The sequence below is a fragment of the Triturus cristatus genome, chromosome 6 (genome assembly GCF_964204655.1).
Source record: "Triturus cristatus chromosome 6, aTriCri1.1, whole genome shotgun sequence".
NCBI lineage: Eukaryota > Metazoa > Chordata > Amphibia > Caudata > Salamandridae > Triturus > Triturus cristatus.
In genome coordinates this window covers 1,433,122,193-1,433,139,524 of record NC_140589.1, presented here as the reverse complement: position 1 = coordinate 1,433,139,524, position 17,332 = coordinate 1,433,122,193, and the positions used below count along the sequence as shown (strand labels likewise).

The 17,332-nt window shown below is 56.4% G+C and overlaps 1 protein-coding gene across 3 annotated transcripts in view; it reads right to left on the bottom strand.

Moving 5' to 3' along the window:
* MTHFD1L (methylenetetrahydrofolate dehydrogenase (NADP+ dependent) 1 like) overlaps window positions 1-17,332 on the bottom strand; it is a 1,409,858-nt gene that overhangs the window by 944,227 nt on the left and 448,299 nt on the right. The window lies entirely within an intron of this gene.

The window sequence follows — 17,332 nt, the reverse complement described above, 5'->3', positions numbered from 1 at the left end:
CGCAGCAGAGGAAGAAACAAAAAAGAACCACGGGGAAAAAAGCATCCACGCTACAGGCTTGACAGCAGCCCAAGCAAGCAGAAGGCCCAATCTCAGGGCCAAGTCTGCGAAACAACTCCTGCAGAACTCACACACAACAACAAAAGGGCCGTCCAGCAGCCAACAATGCCAAAGTCCCAAGGAAGGACGCAAATGGCCAGAAAAACAGACTCCACAACCATAACTGTCGGCCTAAGAAGGCCCAAAAACAACCCTAACTCATAAGTCACCGAGGAGGGGACGGAGGAGGACGGAGCCCTGCCAAGAGCCTCTGGATGGCGGAGTCGGCCGGGGCATGAAACAGACTGCCAGCAAATGGGAGATCAATGAGCCTCTCCCGAATATTTTCGGGGAGGACGCCGTCCCGAAGCCAAGCATGGCGACGGAGGACGACTGAGGAAGCAATGGCCCAGCCCAGCGCCTCAGAGACATCCAGAGCGGAGTGGAGAATAAACGCCGCAAGCTCTCGGCCATCCAATGCGTGGTGCCGCAAATCCACCTGAGCAGGCTCCTGGGACGCTGTAGACCCCAGAGACTCAGCCGAGTCGCACAAACAGGAGGAGGCACTAGCCAGCACAAACAAGGTGTTAAGAGCCCGCAGGGCCGCGCTGGTCGAGGCAAAAATGTTGCGTCCCCAAGTTATGTTATGTTATGTTATATGGCTCTTATAGAGCGCTTATCACCACTGGTCTCTAAGCGCTAAACAGGCGCCCCACAAACATCATGCCCCTCCCAACCATCCGCCAAGTGTCCAGCCAGCGGGCCTCTCTGGACGGCGGAGCCAACAGGGGCGGCAGGGAGGGAAAAGCAGCCCTCAGAAGGGGACTGGCGGCTGAGGAGTGAATGGACAGGCATGCCGGGTCACTCGGCGTCGGAAGGTGCTGATGCAGAAGATACAGAGGAACCGGGTTCCCGAGGTAGGATGCCTCCAAGTCCCCTGTCAAGGGAGAAAGGAGCGAACCTTCAAAGGGAAGTCAGATTTCCCTCCCACCAGAGCCCGGAAAGTGAGCCACCGGGTCACCCATGCGTAGGATGCCCACAGCCGGGGACACCGCTTGAGCGAAAGCCGCACTCTGATCCGTAGGGCCCTGCGGTGGAGAAAGCAGCTCCTCTGTGGGCGACGGCTGCAAACTAAGGCAGCCGTCCGAAGCCAAGCGGTGCGGGCAAGGGCCAGACCTGGAAGTCAGGAGGATCCGAAGAATAAGGGACCTGCCGCTCTTCCAAATAACACCCCTGCCTCAGGAACGGCGTGGAGACACCCTTCAACGCTGGTGAAAAGGACAACACGGCGACAAGTCTCCGGGGAGGACGACACCAATATGCAGCCTGCCTCAGGAGAAGGAGCGTCCGAAGACTAATCCGCGGTACGACCCCTGCGCGGATCCATAGAGTCCGCTGCTTGAGGCAGGACACCGGCACCATCCGGCGTCGACGGGCAAGGGACCTCCAAGTCACTCCGCACCGGAGACCGGAACCGGAGTAGAGCTGGAGCCGCACCGGCCCAGCAACCACCTGCGCGGGGGGAACGGGATGGGCCAGAGGTATTCCACCGGCCGCGGCCCAGAAGGAGGCTAAGGTCGCCCGGCATCCCCTGTGGTGGCGCCAGGGACGATACAACCTCCGACTTGCCCTCCAACGAGGCAGCCGCCTGAGAAGAGGTATGAGAGGGGCCCGGAGAGAGGGATGAAGGGTCTGCCCTCGAACCAGAGCGGGACGAGGAGGGGCCACTGACCGCTGTGGCTCCGCACGGTCAAGCTGCTGCCGGCGCCATAGCGGTGTCACCTCGGCCTTAGACAGGACCACCTTGCCAAGGGACAGAGAGGGGCTCGGGGATGCGACCTAAGCCCCGGCGACCTTCCGCAACACCACAGGGACCCCCGCGGGGGTTTGAGGAGAGGTAGAGACGCCGTGGCCTGAAGGAGGTGCCCCAGAGGAGCCACACCCCAACAGTACCACATCCTCCAAGCCTGGATCCCACCCAGTCGGCACTGGAGCCACCGGTGGCGCCGCGGAGGACCCTGCTCAAGGAGAGGGATCCGCCGATGCCCCAGGAGGGGAAGGAGGAGGAGACGTCAGCGAGGCCTGCAAAGCCGCCGCGCAAGTCTCCATCTGGACTCTTGATGCCCCAACACCAGGGAAACGGATAGGACGACACGCGGGGCCGCATCACACGCGGAGAGTCAACACCCCCGGTAGGCCGGAAACCAGCCCCCGGGGGACGAACTGCGACACTTACACACCAGGTAGTGATGCTCACGTGACATCGGAGAAAGGCGAGGATGACGACCACGGCCGGACCTGAAGCCGTCCGCAGAAGCAGACCGAGGAGAGGACGTCGACCTGGAGAGACGCGCCAAGAGAAGTTTCATGTGGCGCTCCCGCCACAACTTCGGCTTCAACTTTTGGCACGCCGCACAATCTGACGTGCCGTGATCCTCCCCCAAACAGCACATGCAAATGAGGTGAGGATCCGTCGCCGACATAAGACGCCCACAAAACGTGCAAGTTTTAAAGCCCGAAGGCATTCGCACACTATTCCAACCAAAAAAGAATGGAAGAAAGGGGGTCTTAAACAGGCCCGCAGCAAGGAACGGATCACGCGGAAAAGGAAAAAACTGACGTTGGCGCGCCGGGGTGAGTCTTATGTGACCACGCTGTCGTCACGTACGCGGACGCCTGGGCGGAGTCGCGTGATGTCGCCCCGGCACACAAGGATGCTGTGGCAAAAAATTTCCGGATCCAGTCTCACGCCTGGGGATAATTCTACGTGAAGGAATCTGCGGCTAGTAGTCTCTATCAGATCACTTTTCTTTGTGTCAGTAGATGTGCACCCATGTTGAGGCCAGTTTCCTGTCTTGCTCTTTCTTCCTTTCTGTCTGTCTCTCACACTCTTTCTGCCTGCTGAACAAGTTATATACCTTTGGTAACGATATATCTGTAAGAAACATTAGTTAGTTAGATTCCTCACTGTGAGAAGTTGGCCTGATACATGATGTCACTAGTTCTAGTGTACACCTTGTATCAGTCCAAACAACCCTTATGGTGATTGGTTGTAAAGTCGACCTTCTAGACCAGCTATCCTAGTGGTAGCATGGACAAGAGCAGTCTTAGACTAAACTCTGTATGGCATGTGAAGCCAGCTGTTATACCATTTGCAACCCCTTGAATACCAAATGAAAGGACACCACAACAGATATATTATAAAAAATAGAATGTATTTATTCTAGTCAAAATACCCTCAGCACTGTTTATGAGATTCGAGGTAAGTACAACACAGTCTTATTTAAGCATACATAAGTCACACAGGTAAGTAATACAGTTAGGCCCTAGGGGCCACGCAAACCATATATTAAGTAAGTGGTATAAGAACCACTGTCACGAACACAGGTTAGGCCTAGGCCTAGGGAATCGCTGGGGCTACACTATCCTATCAGTTGCTAGGCAGTGGGAGGCCCACGGGATTCAGGTGCTCACGCGTAATGCGTTAAAGTCGATAGAAATAGTAATGTTTAGAATTTAAGAGTTTTAGGAAACTTCGGAAGGAACTAGGAGTTAGAGACTTGGAAACTAAACACTAGGATAGCCAATACCCTTGTGAGCACCGGAGTACTCAAGTTACCTAGCCCACGGGCTGCGGGTGCATAGGTGTGAACTTGCGTCGGGTTTCGTCGTCGACTCCTATGGATGCCTGAAGAAAAGATGCTGACAGGCAGATAGTGAAGAGTGTCCGGTGGATTCCAAGGGTGGAATCAAGAAGAAGGATACCTGCAAGCAGAGGGGACAGAGTCTAGGTCACCAGCCAGGAGCCGGGAAGAAACCAGGAAGGAACCAGGCGATGTTGTGAAGATGCAGGTGAAGAGGTGAAGCTTGTCGCAGCAGCCACGGGTACCAGGAGGCATCGAGGATGACCAGAACCAGGAGGCGAGCTGCCCCACGAGGGCTCTTGCTGTCGGCGGCGTCGATGTCGAGTTTGGACACAACAAGCCTTGGCAAGCGCAACCCACGCAGAATGAAGGATTCGCTTCTGTTGCAGACCAGGAAGGCCTGAGGTGCTTCTCTTTCACAGGGAAGCAAGGGCCAGTCTGGAGGAGCCAAACCAGCGGTGGAAAGTTAAAGGTTCGTCGTCGCAGAGATCACTAGCCAACGGGCAAGCAACCGGACAGACGCGTCGAGCAAGAAAATGCAGAAGGGCCCCACGCAGAACTTGGAGTGTGGAGGGCTGATCTTCGGTGCAGATGGTGCTCTGGGTTGGGGCTTCTCAATCCCCAGAGCACAACTTCGAGGATGCCTCAGAAGCTGCGCTGGAAGCAAGTAGCCAATTTTCCCAGGTAGCAGGTCCCACGTCTCTAGTCGCCTCCACGGATCTCAGCTTTGATGTGGATCAGGGTCAGAGAAGTCAAGGTCAAGGCGCTGGTCGGGCTCCGCAGTCGTTTCCTCGTAGAACTTCGGGCAAAGCAAACGGCAGGTCGCTTGATGGTGCCTGTTTGCACAGGGTGGCCACTCCTTGGCCACAAGGGAGATTCTTCAGTCTTCTTCCGTAGTCGAATGTTGAAGGTCCAGAGTTTCAGTTCAAGTTTCAGTTATCAGGATAATCCAAAGTCCTAGGGACTCAGCTCCCACTCTTATACTAATCTGGGGGGCTGGGCTACCTGCTAGGTCCCTCCCATGGGTGGGACCAGGGAGGGGGGTGGTTACACCCCCTTCCCTTTGTCCAGTTTTGCGCCAGGACTGGGGCTGGAGTGTCCCAGCACCGGTTTGAACTGGACTATGCATGGGACACCTTGTGTGCCCCAGGCAGTGTCTCGTTTCATTCATCCTTCCCTGCCCCAATACACTAAGGCCTGTCTAGGGTGGGGCTAGCACCTCCCAAGGCATGAAACCGATTGTCCAAGCCTCCCTCGCTGGAAGGACTCCCAGCAGCAGGAGGTCAGACTCGTGTCTGTGGCAGCAGCATCCATTTTGTGATGCTGGGGCTCTGGTTAACTTTAACCGGGTAGTAGGTCTTCAACATGTCTTCTCCCTCTAGAAGGGAGGAATACTATCCTCATCACCAGAAATGGTGTGGGGGTAGTATTCCCAAGTGTTAGACACCTTACACAACATGTTTTGATACAGCCAAACCATAGTTACCATAACCGCGAGGATTAAAAGGCACTTTAAGAGTATATGGTAGGCGATATCAGAACAGCTATAAGGACATGGTTCCGAAAGCTGCAGACAGGCTCAGCTCATGCTAGAGCACCATCTCACATGTTACCAAGCACTCTGCCTTCAGGATTGTTAAGGCCTGCCATAGGAGTGACTGATAGGTTACCCATGTGTCTATATATAAGGTAGGTATAGGAATACTACACCTAAGCAAGGGGTGATTACACGACCTTGCCCCAGCTGAGTGATCAGCCAGTTGTGTCATAATGGAAGGCCAGCCAGGCGTGGCATAATACATGCTGCAGGCCCTGGTAGGTCTAGGGTACACCTATGCCCTGGGTACCTAAGGTACACTGTACAGGGCCCTAGAAGGTGATCCTTACCAATTGGTTATGTACCTAAAGTACATAGTATGGATTTAGGGAGAGAACAACTGGGCTGTGGGTCTGATTAGCAGGCCCACAGCCACATCTAAGTCGAAAACCAGTGAAGCAAAAGCAAAAAGTGGGGGTGAACATAGAAAGCAGACCCTACTCTCCTACACTCACCTTAGAATATCCCCAGGCGTCAGGCTGGATCCGGAAAGATTTTTCGTCAGCAATACCCTTGCGCGTCGCTAGGCGTCATCTGCAGCTCCGCGTCCAACGTCACCGTCGTGCGCCGGGATGATGTCGGAGTACTTAGACACCGCCCTCGTGCGCGGACGTCAGTTCTTGTACATAGCTTTCCGCGCGAGGAACGCAGAGCCATGCAAGAGACCGACACCGGTGCCCAAAAATTCTAGGGCCCTGAAACGGATAACCTCAACCCTAGATATCGGTTCGCAGAACGGGGAGGATGGGTGGGTCGGTGAGGAATCTAACTAATGTTTCTTACAGATATATCGTTACCAAAGATAAGTAACTTGTTCATCGGAAAGAAACACGTTAGTTAGATTCCTCACCTTAAAATAGATACCCCAGCAATACCAACCCCGGTGGTGGGTCTGCGAACCAAGATCACACCAGAAAGTCCTGGAGAACAGAACGGTCAAAGAAGCAGTCTCTCCGGACATTGCTGTCCAGGCAATAATGTTTAGCAAACATGTGCAGCAAGGCCCATGTTGCTGCCTGACAGATGTCCGGCAAGGGGACTCCCCGGCCCAGGGCAGTTGTCGCTGCTGTGGCCCGAGTGGAATGGGCCCTCAGCCCTACAGGAGGTTCCTTTTTAGCCAAGGAGTAACAAGCTGTGATACACAAAACGACCCACCGAGAGATGGTCCGCTTGTGCACCGCCCGTCCCTTCTTAGCGCCGACGTAGCCAACAAAGAGTTGGTCGTCCACCTGGAACTGCTTGGTGCGGTCCAAATAAAAGGACAGCGCCTGTTTTGGGTCCAGACGGTGGAGCCTCTCTTCCTCTTTCGTAGGATGCGGAGGCGGAAAGAAGGTGGGCAACGTAACAGACTGCCCAGTGTGAAAGGCAGTTACCACCTTAGGGAGAAAGGAAGGACGAGTCCTGAGAACAACTTTGTCCGGATAGACAGAAAGAAAAGGAAGCTTAGAAGAGAGCCTGGAGCTCACTTACCCTTCTAGCAGAGGTGATGGCTACCAGGAAAGCAGTCTTAAGCGTCAAGAGACGAAGGGGACAATTATGAAGTGGCTCAAAGGGAGCGCACAACAAAAACGTCAAGACCAGATTCAAATCCCACTGAGGCATTACGAAAGGGACAGGAGGAAACATGTGAGTAATGCCCTTAAAGAAGCGAGAAACAACAGAGGATTTGAAAAGAGAAGGCTGATCAGGAAGCCTTAATAAAGCAGAAATAGAGAGATAACCTTTTAGGGTGCCCAGAGCAGAGCCCTGCTGGGCCAAAGAAAGAAGAAAGAGGAGAACCTCAGAAAGAGGGGCGGAAAGGGGATCCACAGCCTTTGCTGTGCACCATGCCACAAATTTGTTCCACCTGCCGGCGTATACCGATTTTGTGTAGCGACGCCTGGCTGCCAGAATCACATCACAGACTTCAGGAGGCAAGTCAAATGGCATCAACTGTCGCCACTCAATCTCCACGCATGGAGGTGGAGACTGGACAGGTTCGGGTGGAGGACCGTCCCCTGCTGCTGCGACAGAAGGTCCTCCTGAAGAGGCAGTCGTATCGGGGGATCGATTGACAGACTGAGTAGCTCGGGATACCAGTACCTTCCTGCCCAATCCAGTGCCACTAAGATGACTTGGGCCCGGTCGCGCCTGATCTTCTTCAGCACTCTGGGCAGAAGTGGTATAGGCGGAAAGGCGTACAACAGACCGCAACTCCACTCACGACGAAAGGCGTCCCCGAGCGAGTGCCGCCTTGGAAACTCCAACGCGCAGAACTGCTGACATTGCGCGTTCTCTTCGGTGGCGAATAGATCTAACCAAGGCTCTCCCCACTGCCAAAAGAGGCATTACGCCAAGTCAGAGTTTGGATGCCATTCGTGATCCATCATGCACCGGCGGCTGAGTTCGTCCACCCTGGCGTTCAGAGAGCCTGCCAGATGTTGAACCACCAGGGTGATGCCCTGATGTTCCAGCCATGTCTAGAGGCGCAGAGCCTCCTGACAAAGGATCCACGACCCCACCCCGCCCTGTTTGTTGCAATACCACATGGCGGTGGTGTTGTCCCAGAACACCTGCACCACACTTCCCCGGACAGAGGGAAGGAATGCCTTCAGTGCAAGTCGGATCACCCTCAGCTCCAGAAAGTGGATATGGAGCCAGGACTCCGCCGGAGACCAGAGGCCTCTGATCTCCGCCTCTCCCATGTGGCCACCCCAACCCAGGAGGGACGCATCCGTCACCACTACGTGATCCGGTTGGAGTAGAGAGAGGGATCTGCCGCTGACCCAATCGCGGTCCGTAAGCCACCACTGCAACTGTCTTGCAGTGCCCTCCGAGATCAGGACGTGGTGGCACAGGATGCCTCTATGCTGGGCCCACTGAAACTTCAGGTCCCACTGCAGAGCCCGCATTCGCCATCTGGCATGATGCACCACCAGGATGCAGGAGACCATCAGACCCAGAAGCCGCAGCACCAACCTGACCGAAACCCGGGATAGAGGCCGAAAGATGGAAATCAGAGCCTGAATATCCCAGACTCGCGAGGATAAGCCCGGAACTGCGTCGAGTCAAGAACCGCTCCGATAAAGAGGAGCTTTTGGGAGGGACTCAGATGCGACTTCGGCACATTGATGGAGAACCCCAGCAAATGCAGGAGGTCGGTCGTAGTCTGGAGGTGGGAGACGACTGCCTGGGGCGAGCCCGCCTTCAACAACCAGTCGTCGAGATAGGGGAAGACTGGAACCCCCAATCTGCGCAGATGAGCTGCGACCACCGCCATCACTTTCGTGAACACCAGAGGGTCACATGTGAGGCCGAAGGGGAGCACGGTAAACTGAAAATGCTCCTGGCCCACCGTGAACCGCAGGTAACGCCGGTGGGCCGACAGGATGGGGATGTGGAAATAAGCGTCCTGCAAGTCCAACGCTACCATCCAGTCTCCAGGGTCTAGGGCACCCAGAACCTGAGCTAAGGTGAGCATCTTGAACTTCTCCTTGCGGAGGAAGGCGTGGACGCTCCTGAGGTCCAAGATAGGGCATAGTCCCCCTTTGCCCTTCTTGGGAACCAGAAAGTAGTGGGAATAACAACCACGACCTACTTCTGGACCAGGAACGCGCTCAAAGGCCCCCTTGGCCAAGAGGGCCGTAACTTCCTTCTGTAGAAGTTTCAAGTGATCCCCCGACATGGTACTGCGGTGGCATGGCTGGAGAGGTCACCTCGAAGGGGAGGGAGTAGCCCCTTCGGACGATTTGCAGCACCCACCTGTCCGATGTGATGGAACGCCAATGGAGCAGGTGATGGAACGCCAATGGAGCAGGTGATGGCAAACTCTGCCTCCCACTGGCATGGAATGGGCCTGAAAGCACGGACTAGGAGGGCTTAGAGGCGGATGCTGCCGGGGTAGATGTGGACTGACCTTCACGTTGTCCCCCTGTACCGCCTCGGTGGAATCCACATCTGCGACCGCGTGGAGGTTGGTTCTACGGCCTGTGGCTAGGCGGACGTGAGGGGGTGCCCCTTCCTTGGCCACGAAAGGGGCGAAAAGCGGATGTTTGCGGGCACGGGCCGAGATGCCCAAGGACTTGGCCGTAACCCTTGAGTCCTTAAAGCGCTCCAGCGCACTATCCGCCTTGTCGCCAAAAAGGCGACTGCCATCGAAGGGCATGTCCATGAGGGTGCTCTGGACATCCCCTGAAAAACTCGTGGACCACAGCCAGGTGTGGCGGCGGAGTGCCACTGTGGTCGACATCACCCTACCCAGCGAGTCCGTAGGGTCCAGTCCACATCTGATAGCGTGCCGCGCTGCATCCCGCCCCTCTGCAAGAGCCTGGGCGAGCCGTGTCCGGGCCTCCTCCGGACACTGGGGCAGCACGTCCTCCACCGTATCCCACAGGGAGTGGGAGTAACGCTCCAAGGGACAAGCGGTGTTAACAGACCGCAGTCCCAAACTAAGGGAGGAGAACAGCTTCTTACCAAACTGCTCAAGTCTCTTGGATTCCCGATCCGGGGGAGCGGACGGGAAGGAGGTCTGGGAAGTCGAGGCCTGGCTAACCAGGCTCTCGGGCGTGGGGTGCAGGGACAGAAAACTGGGTTGCCCGGTGCAGAGCGGGGGCACCGGGCTACGTTCCGGTCCACAGGAGGTACTGTGGAGGGCTTGGACCAGGTGCCCTTCAGAACGTCCAGTAGTGCTTCATTAAACTGCAGCAGAGGCTCCGAGGAGCTTGCTGACGGTTGGAGCACCTCGGTGAGGAGGTTAGTCCTCACAGCCACATTAGGCAGCTCTAGCCCAAGGGCTTTGGCCGCCTTGCGCAGCACCACAGAAAAAGCAGCACCTTCCTCCGAAGCCACGGTCGGAGGAGAGATGAAGCCAGTGTCAGGGGAGATATCAAGACCACTGGCATCCCCCAGCTCATCTGCCCTGTCCTGTGATAACTGGCCCTGCTGGGCCAGAGGGTCCTCAGAACCCTCCCAGTCCTTACCGTCATCCGATTCCTGATAGACAGGTGGAATGATCGGAGCCGGGCAGAAGATGAAATTGCCACCCATCGGCGTCGGACGCGGCACCGGGTGGTGCCGCTCCGACGCCAGGCCCGGACCGGGACTGAACCGGGGAACTGCGTCGTCCGAAGGCGGTGCCGGAGGTGGTACTGGAGTCGGCGCCAGCGGAGGGGTCGTGAGGTCGACCGGCGCCGACTGGGATCCAGGCCTGGATCCCACGGGGACCTGCGGCGTTGGAACTGAAGTCGGCACCGGGGCCGGAGCCGCCGACTCGCTAGGCCTCCCAGTCAAGCCCGCGGGGCCCAAAGGCGCGCCAACATGCATCGACGGCAGAGCCAGGCCCCTTGTGGCCGAGAAGAAGGCACTGACCTCCGCCGGAGTTGCGTCGGTCCCAGGGACCGGCGGGTATGGGGACGGACGTGACTCCTGCACCACCCGAATCCTCAGCCGAGTCGCGCGACCGGCGAGGGGAGCCCGAAGAGCGATGTCGGCTCTTGGACTTCTTACTATGCTTCGACTTACCCAAAGACTTGGAACCAGACGAGTGGTGGTGGTGGTGACTGCGGCTCCGCGACTGGTCCTTCGACCTCCTCCTCGACCGGGACCGTGAACGGCACGGAGCCGACTGCCGGAACGCCAGTAGCTTGCGGGACCACTCCCGCCTAGCTTTCAAAGTCAGGGCCCGGCAGTCGAGGCATGACTCAGAATCGTGGTCGGCCCCAAGGCAGTAGAGGCACCGGCGGTCCGTAACCGACATCAGTCGGTGACAGGAGTCACAGGGTGGAAAAAAGAAGGACTGACATCAGCGCTCGAGGGCGGTGTCTAAGTACTCCGACGACGTCATCCCGGCGTACGACGCAGACGATGGACGCGGAGCCGCAGACAACACCTAGCGACGCGCAAGTGTATTGCGGACGAAAAATCTTTCCGGATCCAGCCAGACGCTTTGGGATATTCTAAGGTGAGGAATCTAACTAACGTGTTTCTTTCAGATTCTCCATTTAGGTCTCTCGCTCTCTGTTCTCTCCTTCTCCATCGCACTGTCTTCTCTCCTTGCTTCTTTAAGTCTCGTTGTTCTCCCCACATACATGGTCTGCCCCTTTCTCTCTCAATCTCTCACATGTCTCTTTTCTCGCTCTCGCCCCATCTCCGTCCCACCCTCCGACTCTTTCCCGCCCTTTACCCCTCTGCCTCTCTCTACCCCCTCCCTATCTCCACCCCACTGGCACACACTCCAGCTCACTTTCCCCCTGTCTGTCCCACCCCCCTCTCATTGTTGCGTTGTTTCTGGTGTCACGTTGGTAAAACACATACATTAGTAAACACATACATTGAAACAACACCTCTTTTCTACAAAGGCTCCGTTTGAAGTGCAGACACCTTTCAAAATCGTCCTCCCGCCTTGTCAGGCGTGAGCTAGAACAAGTTATTAAACTCTACAGAGCAGCGGCTCCTGGAGAGGCGAAGATCACAGCGGCTTCACATTCCTTCATACGACTGAGGGGTTACTGTTTGCAAAATATGTCAGTGAATCAGTCCCTTCACTGCCTCACTTGTCCTAGAACGAGCCCCTTCACCCCCTCTCTATGTTTTACAGACGTCAACAATTCAATCGGTCACGCCTTTGGGCCCTTATAAGTATTTAGAGAGGATAAACACTCCAATGGCAAACAGGCTCGCGCCCAAGAGCTAGCACGGCCTGCGGAAATAGGGAACACGTTTCCTCTGCTGGCAGGACTAAGTGCACAGGAGAGGGGCCGGAGCGGCACTGTAGCACAATAAGTGCGGTTCGGAGGGGGCAGGTGCTTAATCAGGGTGAAGCAGGGAATCAAGACAATCACTACTACTGCCTAAACGTTCTCTGTCCATTAAACTGTGCGGAGGACTAACTTCATACGGACTGTTTTTGTACTAAATATCGCCAGCGGCTATCTCACTCGCCTGATGTTCTCCCTTTATTTCTCGCTCCATTTCATTCCTCTTGCTTAGTTTAACATCCTTTCTTCTTTCGCTCACGGTCTTTTCCGTTTGCTTTTTACTGGCTCCCTGTCCATTTCAATTCTGACCTTTACATCTCTCCTCTATGATACTCTTTCCCTCCGTCCCTCCCTGCCCTAATATATTCTGCTCTCCACATCTTTCCAACCCTACCTCCTTTCGCTCCTCACTCCTCTTCCACTTTGCATTGTCGTTCAAGTTACTTACCTCCGGTAACTATGTATCTGATAGAGACAATTCTAGCCGCAGATTCCTTAATGTAGAATTATCCCCAGGTGTGAGACTGGACCCGGAAAATGTTCTTGTCAAAATATATCTGCGCGCCGAGGGGAGGCACCACGCGACTCCGCCCCGACATCTTCCGCGGGCGTGACGTCAGCGAGGTCACATAAGCCCCACCATGGCGTGCTGACGTCCGTTTGCTTCGGAGAACTTTTCCGCGCAACTACGCGGAGCCATCACAACAAAACTGAGATGATCATGTGCGAAAAAACCAGAGAAACAACAGAGAGAAACAAAGGGTGAGGAACATCACCAGCTGGCACAAAGTTACCCGAAGGCCATAGCAGCGAAGCCATAGCAGGGAAAGAGCAGAGCACCACTCCGAGGAACAACCAAGCAAACCAAGGCGACAGCCATCCTGGAGGCACAAGTATGCGAAAGCCCCAAAACAGAGAGAGAGAGAGAGACTGCAACCATAAACCACAAGAGAAAGGGCCACAAGCCCGGAACAGAGGAGCAACAGCAATCCACCCCCAGACTACACAGTCAAGGAGGGCCATATCCCCTGAAAAGGGCAGGAGGCCGAAGGAGAGGCAAAGAATCCCCAACGCAGAAGACTGCAAGGGGAACAAAAAACTCCAAACAAACAGAGGGAAGAAAGAGCAAAAGGAGGCCCCTACACTTGAGAGAAACCAGGTGGAGGGAAGCAAAGGCACGCAGAAACCAACCGTCCCTGTTCCCAAAAGGAAAAAGGGAAATGGAACAATTTAAGCAGAACCGGACAGCCTGACCGGAAGAAAACAAAGAGGACACCCACAGAAGACAAGCCACCCAGAGGGAGGCGAGTGCAGAAAACCAAGCTGAGGGTCTTCGCAGAATGGGGAGGAAGGGTGGGTCGTCAAGGAATCTGCGGCTAGAATCGTCTCTACCAGATACATCGTTACCGGAGGTAAGTAACTTGTACATCTGATAGAGACTACTAGCTGCAGATTCCTTAACGTAGAATAGATACCCGAGCCATACCCAGAAGGGAGGAGGGCCTGCGAGAGAGCCTCCCCAGCAGGAGAGACACAGGGCCCCAGCAGGGGACACGTAACAGGAACAAGAAGGGAAGGCCAGGAGATCCAAAGCCCAACCAAGGGAGAACCGCCCAACACCCCACAGGGGCAGACAACGCCCGAAGGCCCCAAGTAACAAAAGAACAACCTCAAACCCCAGGGAGAAGAGGCAGAACCGGAGGCAGAGCCCACCGTAAGAAGCACACACAATGATAGGAAACAGCCGAACACACCTTGGCCGCAAGCAGTGGACAAGGCAGGAACGGCCCCACCGCCAATAGCGCAGGCTTAAGAAGAAAAGCACAGATGCACAAAGCCCCAGCGGAACCAGAGGCAGGGGCACAATAGAACACATCAAAGGCCACAACAGTGGACCAGAACAAGCAGGCATGCGCACGCCTGCGCAGCTAGCAGCAGGCAACACCATGGCGCAGGGCCCCAGAACAAGCCAGGCGCAAGCCGAAGGCAGAGGCCAGGGAGGGCCAGGGCACACCTTAAAGAAGGGGCCAGTTCTGACACACACTGACCCACGAAATAAGTGGGACCAGGCAGAAGAGAAAGAGAGAGATAGAAAGATACGGAGGACGGGCCCAGGCCGTCAACCAGAACACAGAAAGCCAAGGAAAGCCAGTCCCTCTGGAACACCAGACAGAAGACCAGGACGAAACGCCGGACAGAAGAACGGAATTGCCACAACACCACGCCGCAGACAGCAGGCCAGATTGGTCGAGCGACGTAGCGAACATGGAGAAGGACAGACCTGGGCGCAACGCAAGCTGCGCCAAGACAATTGGCAAAGAGACCGCACCAGCGATATGCCGCAACGCCAAAGAAAGCAAGGAACCCGAAAAGGGTGACCACACCTCCCCAGCACATGACAAAGCTATGTAATAGCTACAAGTACCCCACATAAGGTATGCTATGTCCCAAGAAAACATGGGAACACCTCTTAGGAAAAGATTCCACAGCAGAGGACAAACAAAGACCTGCGGGTAAACCACAGACGGCTTGCCAAGCAGCCAATAAAGAAGACACAAAAGGCCCAATCCCAGGCCCTACACGGGCTTACCAACAGCCAAAACTACAAGTCAAAAACGGGGAGCTGGACCAGCAGCCAACAGCACCGAAGGGCCAACCGAAGGACCCTGAAGGCACACCAACCACACAAAACACACAACTGGGGCGTCCGAATACTACACCCCAGAAAACAATGGGAGAACACCTCCCAGAACACAGCAGAGGACCGACATCCAGGTTCACTGAGGGGGAGGAGGACGACGACGAAGCACTGCAAGGAACTGCTGAATGGCAGAATCCTCAGGGGCGTGAAACAAGAGCGCCATTGAAAGGGAGGTAAACTAGACGCTCCCTAACATTCTCAGGGAAAACACTATCCCTCAGCCAAGCATGGCGACAGAGGGCTACCGAAGAAGCCATAGTGCGACCAAGCGCCTCAGAGATATCTAGAGCTGAGCTAAGAATAAACGCAGCCAGCTCCCGGCCATCCAACACATGGTGCCGCAGATCAGCGCAGGCACCCTCCTGAGAAGCGCAAGACAGAAGGGACTCCGCAGAATCCCACAAGCTGGAAGTGGCTCTGGCCAACACACAAAGCATGTTGAGCACCCGAAAGGCAGCACTGGAGGAGGTGAAGATGTTATGGCCTCATGAATCTTACCACCGGGTCTCCCGTGACAGAGGAGATAACACAGATGGCAAAGAGGGTAAAAGGCAGTCTGCAAAAGAGGGCCCCGGTAGAAGGGTGGAAGGAAAGGCAGACAGGATCATGCGGAGCAGGACGGTGGCGGTGCAGAAGTGGCTGGGGCACTGGGTCCCCCGTGGCAGGATGCCCCCAGGCCTCCAAGAGAGAATTAAGGAGCGAAGCTTTGAAGGGAAGCAGCAGCTCCCATCCACCAGAGCCCTGATGTTGACTCTCAAGCAAATAATCCGCGGGGTAATGGGCAGCCGGGTCGCCCATGCGCAATATTCCCGAGGCCGTGGAGACAGCCAGGGCGAAGGCAGCAATCGCCTCAGTAGGGCAACGTGGTAGGGCGAGCAATTCCTCCGTGGGCGACTGCTGTAAGCTAAGCCGGCCGTCCCCCAGCCCAACCGTAGGAAGAAAAGGCCAAGCTCGGAATGGGGGGGGGGAAGGGGGGAAGGTTGACCGACGAGTGGGGAACCGGAGGCGCCTCTGGGGAAGACTGTGGGCACGGGGATGGCGAAGAGCCCTCCTTGGAAGACGCCGGGGAAAAAGCCACGACGCGGCGTCCCGTCTCCGGGAAAGAAGAGACAAAAAGTTGCCTAACCTTTGGAGAAGAGGGGGCCTCCGAAGACAAATCAATGAACTGACGCTGGCACAGCGCCATGGACTCTGCCAATGGCGCCAGCGCAACGTCGACCGGCACCGAAGGGGACGCCGAGACTTCCTGCGCAGCAGGAGAACAGGGCGGGTCGGAGCAGCTAAAGAACGGGGCCGATAAGGCGCCGACTCTACCTCCGACGAGGCAGCCACCTGCGTGGAGCAACGAGGGGGACCCGGGGACGCGCCCCTGCCCCTAGTCGGCGCCAGCGTCACCAGGGCCAGGAGTCGCCGGCGCCTGAGCGGAGTCAGCTTGGCTTCGGACAAGGCCGCTGCCTGCCCAGAGGACCGAGGGGGACTCGAGGACGAGCCACAAGTCCCCGCATCCTCTCGACCCCACAGGGACCCCCACAGGGGTTTGCAGCGAGGCAGAGGCACCGTGGTCCGAAGGGGGGAACCCCGTAGGGCCGCACCCAGACGACACCACATCTCCAAGACCTGAAGCCGAACCGGTCGGCGCCGGAGCCGCCCGCGGCGCCGCAGAAGGCCCAACACATGGCAAGGGATCCGCAGACGTCCCAGGACGAGGAGTAGCCAAGGAGGCCTGCAGGGCCATAGCATAGGCCTCCATTTGGGCTCTGGTCGCCCCCAAGCCGGGAAACCGCGCGTAGGGTGGCGACGCGTGAGGTCGCATGACCCGCGGAGATCCAGCACCCCCACAGGGTGGGCACCAGGCCTCGGGGACAAGCTGCGACACTTACCAATGGGTGAGTGACGCCCTTGCGGCCTCGGAGAGGGACAATGTGGGAGACGGAAGCGGCGGTTCTTGAACCCTTCCGCGGGGGACGGACACAGTGACGACGCCGACCTGGACATGCGGGCCGAGAGGAGTTTCATCCGGCGCGCCTGCCGGGACTTCGGCTTCATCTGCCGACAAGCCTCGCAGTCCATGGAGTCATGGTGCTCCCCCAAACACCACATAATTGGGTGAGGGACCGTCATCGGGCGTGCGCAAGACTAGCACGTCTTGAAGCCCGAAGGCATTCGCACACTGTTCCCAAAGGAAACGCAAACCGTGAAAAGAAGGCCTGAAAACAGGCCAGGGACACGATCCGTATCCGCGTGGCATGCGGAAAAGAAGGAAACTGACGTCAGCGCGCCGGGTTGGGGCTTATGTGACCTCGCTGACGTCACGCCAGCGGAAGATGGCGTGGCAGAGTGCGTGGTGCCGCCCCCCGGCACGCAGAGATACTGGGACAAGAACCTTTTCCGGGTCCAGTCTCATGCCTGGGGCTAATTCACCGTTAAGGAATCTGTGGCTAGTGGTCTCTATCAGATATTCTTTTTAGCCTCCCTCTGCTTCTTTTCTCTGGTCCACCTTTCACAACCCCACTTCTGTTCTTCCTCCTCTTCAATACCCTTTCTCTGTAATTTCTTCAATTTCTACTCCATATTCCGGTCTTCCTTTCTTAAACTTTCGCGCTCTTTTCTTCCCTCA